At 44.1% G+C, this 13659-nt stretch overlaps 1 long non-coding RNA gene across 1 annotated transcript; it reads left to right on the top strand.

Annotated features, from left to right (window-relative positions):
• Window positions 1-8393: 8393 nt before the first annotated feature.
• LOC105467502 (uncharacterized) lies at window positions 8394-11776 on the top strand. Its single transcript, XR_978926.3, has 3 exons — window positions 8394-8637; window positions 9682-9750; window positions 9896-11776. It is a non-coding gene; the product is annotated as an uncharacterized lncRNA (long non-coding RNA).
• Window positions 11777-13659: the final 1883 nt, after the last annotated feature.

The raw sequence follows: 13659 nt of genomic DNA, 5'->3' as shown, positions 1-13659 counted from the left end.
TTTTCTGTAAATGACACTACTTTTGCATGTTACTAGAGAATTATAAGTTCTCATTGTTGAAATTATTGTTCTCAATAATTATTGTGGTGACACAGGGAGAGAAACAGAGCTGCCCCCTCTTATGAAACTGAGCCAGTGTGAGCCAGGAAGGAGCATCAGCGGGTATTGTGGTGAAACAGGTGGCAGCGGACTGCTGATAGCTCTGTTTGCCAAGACAAACACTATCCCAGGGCATGGCTTTAACGATCTCTGCATAGTCTTGCTGAGAAATTGTGTAGAAGCATTTGTACATTGGCTCACTCAGTTTCATCCTGAAGGTGAGCCGTTCTGACATAGGCTGACTTCTGAGGCATTTTGAGTTTCTGGGGCCATGGCATCTATTTATAAGCTGGCCTCCAAATATAAAGGAACAGAAGCCCTGCGCCACCTCTTGCTCCAAGCCACATCCTGGGGCAGCGCCCTCCTCGTGTGCATCCTGTCTTTCCAGTTGTACCCAGATGTGAGGTTAGAGAATTTTTTTTTTTTTTTTTTTTTTTTTGAGACGGAGTCTCGCTCTGTCACCCAGGCTGGAGTGCAGTGGCCGGATCTCAGCTCACTGCAAGCTCCGCCTCCCGGGTTCACGCCATTCTCCGGCCTCAGCCTCCCGAGTAGCTGGGACTACAGGCGCCCGCCACCTCGCCCAGCTAGTTTTTGTATTTCTTAGTAGAGACGGGGTTTCACCGTGTTAGCCAGGATGGTCTCGATCTCCTGACCTCGTGATCCACCCATCTCGGCCTCCCAAAGTGCTGGGATTACAGGCTTGAGCCACCGCGCCCGGCCGAGGTTAGAGAAATTTGTGGTAGTCGACCATCATTCACTTTCTAATCGTCTATTCATTAAATATTTCTCCTTTTTAAAAATCTCTCTTATAATAAATAGTCATCAATTTCTTGCCAAGTGCCAGACACTCTGGGAGAAGTAAAATGAGAAAGTGATTCTTCACAGTGAAGAAGCCCCACTCATGGGACACAGTGTCTTTGTCTCTAGGGCCAATTGTCTTGAGATTTACTGGCAAAAGAGGGGCCTTTACCACTCAGCAATGCAAATAACTTCATATTGAATATTAGACATCACCATCCTTAAGTCTATCTCTTTTTTTTTTTTTTTTTTTTTAAACAGAGTCTTGCTCTGTCACCCAGGCTGGAGTGCCATGGCACAGTCTCGGCTCACTGCAAACTCTGCCTCTTGGGTTTAAGAGATTCTCCAGCTTCCTGAATAGCTAGGACTGCAGGTGTGCATCACTATGCCTGGCTAATTTATTTTTATTTACATTTTTGACATCTATAAATATTTTTCATTTTTTTAAATGTTTCCCCATAGGTTATGGGGGTACAGGTGGTGTTTGGTTACATAAGTTCTTTAGTGATGTGAGATTTTGGTGCACCTATCACCTGAGCAGTATACACTGAACCTTTTTTGTAATCTTTTATCCCTTGCACCCCTCACACTCCTCCTCCCAAGTTTCCAAAGTCCATTGTACCATTCTTATGCCTTTGCGTACTCCTAGCTTAGCTCCCACATATCAGTGAGAACATATGATGCTTGGTTTTCCATTCCTGAGTCACTTCACTTAGAATAACAGTCTCCAATTTTATCCAGGTTGCTGCGAATGCCATTAATTCATTCCTTTTTATGGCTGAGTAGTATTCCATTGTATATATATACTACAGTTTCTTTATCCACTCATCAATTGATGGGCATTGGGTTGGTTCCACGATTTTGCAATTGCTGCTACACACATGCGTGTGCAAGTATCTTTTTCATATAGTGATTTCTTTTCCTCTGGGTGGATACCCAGTACTGGGATTGCTGGATCCAATGGTAGTTCTACTTTCAGTTCTTTAAGGAATCTCCACACTGTTTTCCATAGTGGTTGTACTAGTTTACATTCTCACCAGCAGTGTAGAAGTGTTCCCTGCTCACCGCGTCCATGCCAACATCTACTGTTTTTTGATTTTGTGATTATGGCCATTCTTGCAGGAGCAAGGTGATACCACATTTTGGTTTTGATTTGCATTTCCCTGATCATTAGTGATGTTGAGCTTTTTAAAATATGTTTCTTGGCCATTTGTAAATCTTCTTTTGGGAATTGTCTATTCATGTTCTTAGCCCACTTTTCAATGGGATTATTTTTTGTATTTTTAGTAGAAGTAGGGTTCACCATGTTGGCCAGGCTGGTCTCGAACTCTTGACTTCAAGTGATCTGCCTGCCTCGGCCTTCTAAAGTGCTGGGATTACAGATGTGAGCCACTGCACCCAGCCACCATCCTTAATTCTTTCCACTCTGACGCCTTCCTTGTGTTTTGGGCATCTTCTTTCCCTCACAGGGAAAGACTTTTCTCTCTGCCTCCTGATGACTCAGGGAATATCTTCATGGCCAAAGATTCATTCATGCAACCTCCTTGAACAGCAAACAGTTACCTTAGGTGCGATTCCCTGCCCTTCCTGTCTTTTATAAGGGAAAGGAGTTAATGGGTATTAAGATTTAATTTATCCATGGATTTAAGTTATATCACACAATTTCTCCTCCCCTCCCACTCCTGCCCTGACCCAGAAGTAATTTCTGAGTAACTACAATCAGTTTTGGTTTTAAGCCACATATATTTGCATTATATGCAGCTATACTTAACAGTTTGTGCATGTTGTTTCTTGTCTTACATCATAAGCTCATCTAGGCAAGGGCTGTACCTCATTTAGATGCCTTTTGTTCTCTCTTAGTTCCAAGCATGATGCTAAGTGAGTAGAACAAAGCTTTAGAAATATTTTTGCTAGATTGAAACAGGGTTTGCATTGGGGTTGAATAAAGGGGTCATTTCCTTTATGCAACAGAGCAGAGCATGCAGGACAGGAACTAAAAACAGCCTTCCACTCTGCTTGTTGAAGAAACTGATGAATGAAGCTGCAATAAACAAGTGGGTGGCATGGCCAGGTTATACCCCAACCAGCAGTAGTAAGGCCGGAGGCAACTGGGCAGCGCTGTTCCCCTTCATAGTTTTGAAATTCAAATTCCAAAACAAAACAAAATATTGTACTGGCCTAAGAAACCCAGAACCCCATCCTCAGAAGCCAATGGATGAGGGAAGTTTTCTCTTCCTTGGAATGAACAATAATATTAGCAAACCCTTTGCTATAGTTTGGCTGTTTGTCCCCTCCAAAACTCATATTGAAATTTGATCCACAATGTTGGAGGTGGGGCCTAATGGGAGGTATTTGATCAGGGGGTAGGTCACTCACAAACGACTTGGTGCCATGCATGTGGTAACGAGTTATTACTGTATTAGTTCCTGTCAAAGCTGATCGTTCAAAAGAGCCTGGCATCTTTCCTCTCTCTCTTGCTTCCTCTCATGTGATCTCTGCACACATGGGCTCCCTTTTTCCTTCTGCCATGAGTGGGAACAGCCTGAGGCCCTCACCAAAAGCAGATGCACGTGCCATGCTTCTTGTACAGCCTTCAGAACTGTGAGCCAAATAGACCTCTTTCCTTTATAAATCACCCAGCCTCAGGTATTCCTTTATAGCAACACAGATGGACCAAGACATCCTTAGGATAACACTTTCTATGCTGCAAATGCTGTCCTCAACATTTGACTTGTACTAACTCATTTGATCCTCATCAACTCTATGAAAGTCAGTTATTTACTCCTTTTCATTTCCTTTAAAACTGTTTATTTGCTTGCTCTGTGAGGATTGAAACATTTTTCAGAATAATGAAAGAAAGAAGAAATTAGCTTTTTGGAGATAAGCATGTGTTTCCAACTTGCGATCCCAGGGTTGGCTACATAATTTGTGGGGCCCAGTGCAAGATAAAAATGTGAGGTTCCTTGCTCAAAAAGCAAAAATATGTGTGTGTGTATATATATATATATATCATTAGAGAAACTAAAATAGAAAGCATTTTCCTATCTTCCCTGGTGTCTTTCTCTCTCACTTTATCTTGTATATTTTATATATTATTTAATGTTGTAAGTAAAGAAAAATTAAAAACTTATTAACATGAATTTCAGCATTCGTCTTTATGTTATACAATGCCATTTTTAAATGTAAACATGAGTGCATTAAACTTGTTTATGCAACCACAGAATTTTGTAGTTTGCATGTGCCTATGCATTTTATTCTTACCAGGACACTGTTTGAAATGCTGCCCAAAACAAGCGAATCTGTTTTCCTTTCACTTCTTGATATGTGCACATTTCATCAGCACTCTTTGCCTTCCTCTTGAGGGGAGTAGGGAGGACTGAAAGGAATACAAGCTCTGGGACCCTTCTCTCCCCTTTCCTTCTAAGCATCATCTTTAGTGGGTGTGGTTGGCCAATGCAGGGAAGCAGCACCAGTAAGGAAGGATGTGATGGGGCATCTTGCCATGGTGTGGGTTAGAATACCATTGCCTTCTTTCTGTGTTTGAAGCAAGTCTCCCAGTTTGAATAGAAATTTCGGGCTCTGGCCAGAACACACTTACCTTGGACTCACTTTGAGCTTCTCTGAACTCCCATGCCTGTGGGTCCCCAGAACTCCACGTTCACGGAGGATGGTGAACACTCTGTGTAACTGGCAGCGAGGAAAGGTGGACACGCCTTGTACGTCCCTCCTCAGCTCACAGACATGCTTCAGCGTCCCGTAGGGCTTTACTTGCAAAACACAAGTTCAAAGATAAAATTGTTGAGAATTTCAAGATGGCCACAACAGGAAACCAAGTTCAGGGCCCCTCTGAGCTCTGGACCCTGTACAACTGCCCAGGTCATTTACCTATGCAGCTGGCCCTGCCTGGCCATAGGAAGTACTCAATAAATACTTGGTTAATGAATAAACAAATGTTACTTCTTAATCACAGGCCTCATTAACCAAAGCTCAAGCTACTAATTGTAGACAACACAGATATATTAATCCCTCAGATAATTTTGTTCAAAAAAGCTCCTGAGTCAAGAGTTTTAATCTTTTCTTATCTTTTTTTTTTTTTTTTTTTTGAGACATAGTTTCACTCTGTTGCTCAGGCTGGAGAGCAGTGGCACGATCTCGGCTGGCTGCAACCTCCACCTCTTGGGTTCAAGTGATTCTAGTGCCTCAGCCTCCCCAGTAGCTGAGATTACAGGTGCACACCACCACATCCGGCTAATTTTTGTATTCTTAGTAGAGACAGGGCTTCACTATGTTGGGCAGGGTGGTCTCGAACTCCTGACTTCAAGTGATCCGCCTGCCTCAGCCTCCTAAAGTGCTGGGATAACAGGTGTGAGCCATCGAGCCTGGCCTAATCTTCTTTTCTTATATGAGATTGGTTAATCATCTGCAATTCTGAGTAGATTTGAGTTTCATCAATTCCATTTTTTGCTAGAGAGAAGGAGATGGGAAGTGATGAGACATGAAGAATTCATGTTCAGAGGAAGCAGGGCCCTGCAAGGGGAATATTGATTCTTGTTGCATACGAAATTTGATATATCAATAACCAGTAAGGTTCAGAAGAGCTTGTACGAACAAATATGCTGAGGAAACACTACTTCAAAAGTTTGAGGGTCTGGTGGGCTGTATCTGCGTGCCCTGGGCTTTCCTAGGGGGATCTAGTACTAATGCCAAGGGGACTGAATGCCATTTACAGGGGCTGAAATGCAGTTCTCTCAAAAAAGGTAAGTGGGGAAGAAATCAAGTAACAGATGCCTGGAGTCCTAATTCTATTTCATCCCTCTACTAAATGAAGTGCATTGTTGATTAAGAAAAGCAGATTTGCACTGCATTTATTCATTCAACCAGCATTTGTCATCTGCCTACTGTATGCTAGGCACTGCGTTAGGTGCTGGGGCTTTGAAGCAAAATTCAGCCAAGTCCTTGTTGTCCAGAAGCCCTCAGTATATCCCGAGATGAGAACTGAAATGATGATAGGGTCAGGATGAGAGAGGTGTGTATCCCTGCCATCTCCTAGTGCCTTTGGTAAAATGACCACAGACATCCAGAGCATTTGGATGTTGAAGGAAGTCATTTTACCCTACAGAGGTTGGTGAAGCTGCGATTGTCATGGCAACAGATTAAATGGAGCTGGAACTCGGGTGTGAGTGCCCCAGCTGTGAGCACTGCCTCCTCCTCCTCTGCCTAAGTTCTAACCTGACTGATTCTCGCTTACTGCAGAAACCATTTTCTTGGATGTGGGATGTGCCTGGCGAGGGGCTACTGGGAAGGGGAGAGGGTAGTAGAGATACTACAGGTTCAGATAGAATAATAAGCTGAAAGCCTGACATTTACTGGACTCCCCTGCCCCAAGGTGCCAGACCCTGTGCTATGCTTGTGGCCTTATCTCATCTGATCCTCACAGTAACTGCATGGTTGGGTGTCCTTTTTCCTCCACTATACAGATGAGGAAACTGAGGCCTAGATAGGCTACAGATAGATTGTCCTGTCAGATCCCAAAGCCAGAACTTTTAATGGCAGATTACAGTGGCTCTGAAACGCAGGTCCAGTGTATGTAGGAGGTGCAGCGGGTGGAATGGCTAAAATGCAGATTCTTAAGCCCAGCTGTGGACCTACTAATCACATTGTCTGGGGGTGAGGTCCAGGAATCAGAACACAAAGAGGTCCTGGAGGGTTCCTGGTCTAAGTGAGGACTAGAGGGCGGGAGCCACTTGTCCCAGGTTCCAGGGCGAACCAGTTAGGATTAGGATCCAGGCCTTCTATGCCAGCTCAGTGGGCTCCGAGCAGGTGCTGTGGGGTTTTCTCAGGGAACCAGAACAGGATATGGTGGGTCCAACCACTGAAAATTGTCCTTCATTTATGATCCCAGGGCTCTATCGAACTGGTGCTCCAATCAAGAAAAAGAAAAGAGAAAATCCCTAAAAGGTGCTTGTCATATTTTCCTTCCAGCATTTGTCGGCAAGACCAACCCACTTCCCAGCCTAGTCACCAGGGCAACCATCACCCCCACCTTGACAGGCAAGTGCAAATGCAGCTTCTCGCACCCACATCCAGAGCCACGGGACCCAGCCCTATAATCAGTCTCCCGCTGCCTCTGCAGGCAGCCAGCAGCGACAGTCATACACACTCCCTGCGCTCGGAGCCCATCACCCCCTCACGGTTCTACAGGCACCCCCTCCCCACGCTCACACAGCGCATTCTGCTTCCCTCGCCCACTGCCTCCCAGGAGACAAATGTGCAATCTGCTCTCGGCGCGTATCATCACCTCTGGAGGGAGGAATCTGCCCTCGAGTCGAGGCGCAGCCCAACACACACAGCCCACACAGGAGAATACAACACCCCTTCCCGGAGAAGGGGAGTGGTGGCAGCGAACGCCCTCTCCCCCTTCAGAGACAGCTGAGGGGGCGGCCGAGTTTAGGAAGTTTGCAAAGTGAGGAGCACATGAGCGGCTGAGGTGGCTGATGGGGAGGCTAGAGGGGCGGGGAGGGGTGGGGGGTGGGAGTCGGGGAAGCTGGGCGGCCACAGCCTGTTGCTAATGAAGCAGCTCGGCTGCCAGGCGAGATCAGAGCCTCTTCCCTGGCTGCAGACACCTGGAGTCCCACTCGGCAGGAAATGAAGCTGGGCTCCCTCTTCAAGGTCCCTGCTAGAGCAGTTTCACGAGACCAGGCTGCCGGGGACATGGACCCTCTGTCAGGACTTCAAACAAACAAAGCCAGCTCCTTGGGTCCAGGCTGCCTACCCAAGTGCCGGCCCGCTCTACTGTGCTCACCTGAGCTCCCTCCTCAACTGCTGGAGCCCACCTGTGCTTCTGACCAGCTTTATCATGGCTTCTGTTCCAGATGCCTCTGCTGTTCCCCTCACTGACTCCTTTCCCCCATCTCACCTGTCTTGGACACATCCTGGGCATCTCAGAGTCTCTGGGTTTCCCCTGTCTCCTAGGCTCAGAGTCATTTGCCCAGACTACAGGGATCAGGGCTGCTGTCTTCCTGACCCTCCTTCCTCAGGTCCCTGCAGCCTGAGGCTGACCCCTTCAGGCTCCTCCATCTACTTCCTGGCTGGAGGCAGCCCTCCTCCTGAGGGGTTGAGCCCCAGAGCCTGCTGAGCCAGGTCAGACAATTCCAGTGCAAGGGAGTTAATCGCTGAGAAGCCAACTCTGACCAACGGGAGGTGGCAGGAAGCCTGACAGGCCTCCTTCTCATGAGCATTTCCCAGGCCTGCCTCGAGATGTCCTGTGTGGCCAGACATCTGGCAGTGCCTATTGGTAAACTGAGGCCTGGTGGGCAGCACAGTGCCCTGTATTTGCTTCCCTTCCTGCCCCATCTCGCTGCACTCTCCCTCACTCCAGCTGCCCTGGGATTGTACCCCCACTCTCCCCCTGCCTCCCCCAGCGCCAGAAAGCATTAACACCTAAGCTTCACCGCAGACTGTTTTCTAGGTAACCCAGCTACGTTGGCAGTCAGATTTAAATAAAACATAATTCTTGCTCTGTCTTATCTAGCCTAATTCCCTTATTTGACAGAGGGAGCTGAGTCTCAGAGAAGTTAAGTGGAGGAGCTATGTCTATTCATTACTGTAACAAATAGTTAACAAGCATCCGTTATGTGCCAGGCGTGATTCTGGCAATGCAGTGGTGAATAAAATGGACAAAAAATCCCTGCCTTTATGGAACACAGCATTCTATTGGAGGAGAAAAAGACCATAGACAAGGTGAGTAAGTAAAATATTCAGAATGGTAGAGTGATCATTGCTGGTGGTGGCAATGGTGGGTGTCATGGGCTGAATTGTGTCCCTCTCATAATTCATGTGTTGAGGCTCTAACCCTTAGTACTCCGGATTGTGACTATATTTGGAGATAGAGCCTTTAAAGAGGTAATTAAGTTAAAATGGGCCCTAGTCGATTAGGACTGTGTCTTCATAAGAAATTTGGACACAAAACCAGGGAGGTCTACACCCAGAGAAAAGGCCATGTGAGGCCCTGGCAGGAAGGCAGCCACAGGAGGCGAGCCATCCTGCAGATGCCTTCGTCTGGGACTTCCAGCTTTCAGAACTGTGAGAAAATACATTTCTGTTGTTTAAGCCACCTAGTAAGTGGTATTTTGTTATGGCAGCCCTAGGAAACTAATACACCAGGATTTTAATTTCTTGAAAGACATCCCAAGTTGGCCTCATCGAGAAGATGACATTTGAGTAAAACCCTAAAGCAGGTGATGGAATGAGTTATTTGAAAATCCAAGGGAAAAGCATTCCAGGCAGAGGGACTAGCAGGCTCAATGGCTCTGATCTGGATCATACCTTAAGTGTTGGAAGAATAGCAAGGCAGCCAGTGTGCATGAAGGAAGCAGAATGGGTGAGGGAGAAATGGGAGGACGTGAGATCAGAGGGTGAGGGCATGTGGAAGGACACTCTCCACATGAGATGGAGAGAATTGCAGGGTTTGGGGTAGGAAGGAGGAATTTTGTCTCCAGGGGACATTTGGCAATCTGTAGAAACATTTTTCATCATCACAGTGGTGGGAAAGAGGGTGGAGGAGCAGTATGACACTAAGTGGGTAGAGGATATCTTTCAATGCACAGGACAGCATTTTCCTCCCCTCCCCAGCAACTAGCGGGCCCACAGTGTCTGTGGTGTCAAGGTTAAGTAACCCTGGTTTCAAGCTCATGGTGACTAGGTCTGACTTTTGTGTTAATAGGTTCATGTTGGCTACCCTGGTTTCAAGCTCATGGTGACTAGGTCTGACTTTTGTGTTAATAGGTTCATGTTGGCTATGTTGGGGACAACTTTAGAAGAGGAAAGGCAAAAGCAGAGGCACCCTTGATCCAGGTGAGAAATAATGGTGGCTCGGACCAGGGTGGTAGATAGCCTCCTAATATTCCAGTTTATTGCTCCCTGCCTCCTCCCTCTTTCTCTTCTCACTTTCTCAATAAACATTAACAGGGCCCTTACTATGTGCTAACCATTGTATCAGGTGCTGGGTAGACTCCAACGAGTATGACCCACTAGGAGCCTGGTCTAGTTCACTTATGATCCAAGCTGAAGAGAATTGCAGAGAACAGCTGCTGACTTGGAAGGCAGACTTTGTGACATCCACGTGGCGCTCTGGGGCAGTTGTCAGCAAATGCCATCTACTCAGACATTAATGAAAGCACAGAATGAGCACTGGGTGGCTGATATTTCCATCTATCCATCTCCACAAGCCAAAAACTAGGAAGTCATCTTCACTGCCTCTGCCTCCCCGACCTTCACACGCTGCCCCCACCACCCCCATCTAATCATCCCAGTTACTTGTAAAACTTCTCTTGAATCTGTTCACAACTCTCTACCTCTATAGTAATAACTCTAGTCCAAGCTATGATCATTTCCCACCTGGTCCCTGTTGTCACTCTGTGGCCTGCTATCTCTATTAGTCAGGATATATAGCCAATGCTGCAGAAACAGAAAGCATGACCTCTCAGTGGCTTAACACAAAGAAGGTTTCTTTCTCACTTAAGCAAAAGTAGGTGGGGTGATGCTCCTCCATCAATCTAACTACCTGTATTTTTTCCATAGCAATTATCATAGTTTGTAATGATATATTTAATTGTATGCTTATTGGATTAGATTGATTTTTGTTGTTCTCACTAGGATGTATGCTACCTGATAGTAAGGCCTACACCTAGAACAAAGCCTATAATATAGCAATAATCCTTGAAATATTTTTGAATGAATGAATGAATGGATAAATGAAGTGGCTAAACTATAACTGGAAAACATTTAATTGTCCTGATCTAAAAAATTATAAAATATTTCCTGTGTAAAAAATCATATGTAATACATATGGATATTTTAAGCATAACAATAAAAAAAAACACTCATGTATCACCAATTCAAAAGATAACACATTACCTCTGCCCTTTGTGTGTCCCTCCCTGAGCACGTCTTAGTCCTAGAGCTAAACAATAGGTTACATTTTGTGTTTACCATTCTTCTTCTTTTTTTGGTCATTTTAATCACATATAGATATTATATATTATTGTTTCAGAATATTGTGTAAATGGTGTCACATGTAGATAAACTTTGGCAATTTGCATTTGTTGTTCAACATGTTCCTGAGATTTGTCTTCACTGAATTATGTAGTTGTGGTATATTTTCACTGACAGTTTTCCATTGATTGAGTAAAATGCAATTAGTTTAAGTATTTAAATGTCCATAAATGTTTGAGTTGTTTCCAGGCCTTTGCTATTGCAATATGTACTGCTATGAAACTTCTTGTGCATAGCTCTTTGTGCAAATGTGCAAGAGTTTCTCTAGTGTTTTACAAGTTAATGCCAAGTTATTTTCCAAAGTGGTTGCACCAGTTTACACTTCCACAAGCAGTATGTAAGTCTGCCTCTTGACATTTGCAAAACATTTGATGTGATCAGATGTTTAAAATTTTGCCTGTTTGATGGGTCTATAAATTTGCCTTTTCACTTCTATTGGAGAGGGTTGAGCTTAATTATTATTAAGGTTATGTTAATTATTCTTAATTAAGGATTATTGAGATTGAGCTCCTTTTCATATTGGTGATTCTTCTTCTGTAAAATGACTGCCTGTTTATATATTTTGCCCATTTTTCTATTTAGTTGTCTTCTGATTTTTTTGAAGTTCTTGAATCTGGACAGTAATTCTTCAATGATTAATTGGTTGTAAATATGTTTTCCCAGTTTACAGTTTGTCTTGTCATGGTCTTTGTGGTATTTTTTGATAAATACAAGTTCTTAAAGTAGTTAGATTTTTTTCTTTTTTCGAGATAGGGTCTGACTCTGTCACCCAGGCCAGAGTTAAAGTAGTTAGATTTATCAATCTTTTATTTTATGGCTTATGCTTTTGTTTTAAGAAAATTTTCCCTATTCAGATGTCATAAAATGATTCTCCTATATTTTCTTCCAAAAGTTTGAAAGATTTGCCTTTCATATTTCAGCTTTTTATTCACCTAAAATTTTTTTTTGCATATGATATCATTGTATTAGTTTCCTATGGCTGCTATAACTAATTACCACCAACCTAGCAGCTTAAAACAACATAAATTTATTATCTTACAGTTATGGAAGCTAGAAGTCTGAAATAGTTTTCACTGGGCTAAAATCAAGATGCCAGCAGAGCTGCATTCCTAGGGGAGAATTTTCAAGTTTTTTTGTTTCCAAGTTCTACAGGGTGCTGGCTTATGGCCCCATTTCATATTGAAAGCCAGCATTCAGTCAGGTGTGGTGGCTCATGCCTATAATCCCAGCACTTTGGGAGGCCGAGGTTGTCCCTGAGTCCAGGAGTTCCAGACCAGCCTGGGCAACATGGTGAGATCTTATTCCAAGAACAACAGCAAAAAAAAAAAAAAAAAAAAAAAAAATTAGCGGGCACACAGCTGTAGTCCTAGTTACTCAGGAGGCTGAGGCAGGAGGATCACTTGAACCTGGAAGGTCAAGGGTGGAGTGAGATTCTATCTCCCCCCCCCAAAAAAAAACAACCAAAAACAAAAAAACGTGGCTGGTTGCATCCTTGCATGGCATCACTCTGACACTGAACTTCTGATTCCCTTTTTCACGTAGAAGGTTCCTTGTAATTACATTGAGCCCACGGAGGTAAACCAGGATAATCTCCCTACTTCAATATCCTTAAATTAGTTGCATCAAAATCCTTTAGGCCACATAAGGTAACATGCCCATATGTTCAGGAAATTAGGATGTGGACATCTTTGGGGAAACATTATTTTGCCTCCCATTATAATCAATTGATTCAGCACAACTTCTTGACTCAGTTCTGAACCTGGGTTCAGAGGGACACTGGTCTGGTGACTATAATAATAGTAACAACAAACACTTGTGCCGAGAATGTTTCTAAGCATTGTATGCATATTATCTCATTTAATTTTCACCACACTTTGTACTAAGTGCTACTATTATTCCTAGCTTAAAGATATTTAAAGTGAGGAACAGAGAGGTTAAATACTTTGCTGAAGATAGGAAGCAGCAGAGTTTGACTCAACCCCAAGTACCTGAGCTTCAAAGTCCATGTGCTTAGTTAGCACCATGCTATTTTTTTTAATTTTATTTTTTGAGTCTCATTTTGTCACTCAGGCAGGAGTGTAGTGATGCAATCTTGACCTCCTGGGCTCCAGTGATCCTCCTGCCTTAGCCTCCCAAGTAGCTGTGACTACAGGTGTGCACCACCATACCTAGCTAATTTTGTTATTTTTTGTAGAGATGCTATGTTGCCAGGGCTGGTCTTGAGCCCCTGGGCTCAAGAGATCCTCCCACCTCAGCCTCCCTAGCTGTGACTACAGGCGTGTGCTACCACGCCCAGCTAATTTTTGTATTTTTTGTAGAGACAGGGTTTCACCATATTGCTCAGGCTGTTCTCGAACTCCTGAGCTCAAGCAATCCACTTGCCTCAGCCTTCTAAAGTGCTGAGATTACAGGCGTGAGACACTGCGCCCGGCCTACCATGCTATTTTTAAATGAATAAACAAAGTGGATAAATCTAGTTTCCCTTAGCTGTGTGTTCATGACTAAGTCACATAAATTCTCTGAGCCTCAATTTCATTATTTGTAAAATTAGAATAGTGATGCAGCTTTTCTGCATTCCATGGGGATGCTTTGAGGGCACGTTGAGACAACATGCATGAAAGCAGTTCAGATAAGGAAAACAGAGATCCAAGAGTCATTCTGCCACATGTCACTGGCAGAGCCAGGACTGGGACTCAGGTTTCCTGGCAG

The sequence above is a fragment of the Macaca nemestrina genome, chromosome 7 (assembly GCF_043159975.1).
Source record: "Macaca nemestrina isolate mMacNem1 chromosome 7, mMacNem.hap1, whole genome shotgun sequence".
NCBI lineage: Eukaryota > Metazoa > Chordata > Mammalia > Primates > Cercopithecidae > Macaca > Macaca nemestrina.
The sequence above is the reverse complement of the archived record's forward strand: the minus strand, read 5'-3'. Positions and strand labels throughout refer to the sequence as shown.